The sequence below is a fragment of the Nanorana parkeri genome, unplaced genomic scaffold (assembly GCF_000935625.1).
Source record: "Nanorana parkeri isolate BGI_ZX_2015 unplaced genomic scaffold, ASM93562v1 scaffold10, whole genome shotgun sequence".
NCBI lineage: Eukaryota > Metazoa > Chordata > Amphibia > Anura > Dicroglossidae > Nanorana > Nanorana parkeri.
In genome coordinates, this window is record NW_017306278.1 from 2,864,453 (window position 1) to 2,865,172 (window position 720).

A 720-nucleotide genomic window follows, 5' to 3' on the forward strand; every position below is an offset into this window, starting at 1 on the left:
TGCATGTGCTCTTGGTGATGGACGCGGGCAGAGAGAGGAGCGGATGTTCACCCGGCAGGATGAGGTATGCCGCCGGGTCCCCTCCTCTCTCCTGACACTGTCGAGCTTTCGGTCCATGACCCAGTGCCCGACTTTTTAGAGGGGGCGACACCAAAATGGCTGCCAATCATTTTTATGTCACCCCTCCAATGGTGGCACCCGGGTGCGGGCCACAGCCCCCTTGTGGCGCCACTGCCTGAACAGTCCGGGTTTTGAATGCTGTGTCCAGGTTTCATGGCAGCAGAAACCCGGACACAAGATGTCAGGCAGACAGGGGCAACCAGAATTAAGATAGGGACTACTGGCTCCCCACTGAAAATAGTCTGACTGTGATATTTACATATGAATAAACCTCGGCTCATTCTTCCAAAACAATGTGCGCACGTCGCTAGAGTGTTCAGGTTTCGCTTGAAGAAACGGTGGCAACCCTAGTCCCCATTGATAGATAGATCTATTCCTGTTACAAACTGGATTTTCGGGAGCTCCCGAATGCAATTCAGAAATTCGGATCAGAATGCCATTTGGGTCTGGGAGCCTCAGCTTTAGTATTAATATCTGTATGTGGTTTCCTGTGGTATTCGCAACGAATATTTATACGTTAAGTTATCTGAAACTAACAAAACTTTGGATTTCGTCCGAAACCCAGAATTGAATTTAATTTCAGACCCGAAATAATGAAAT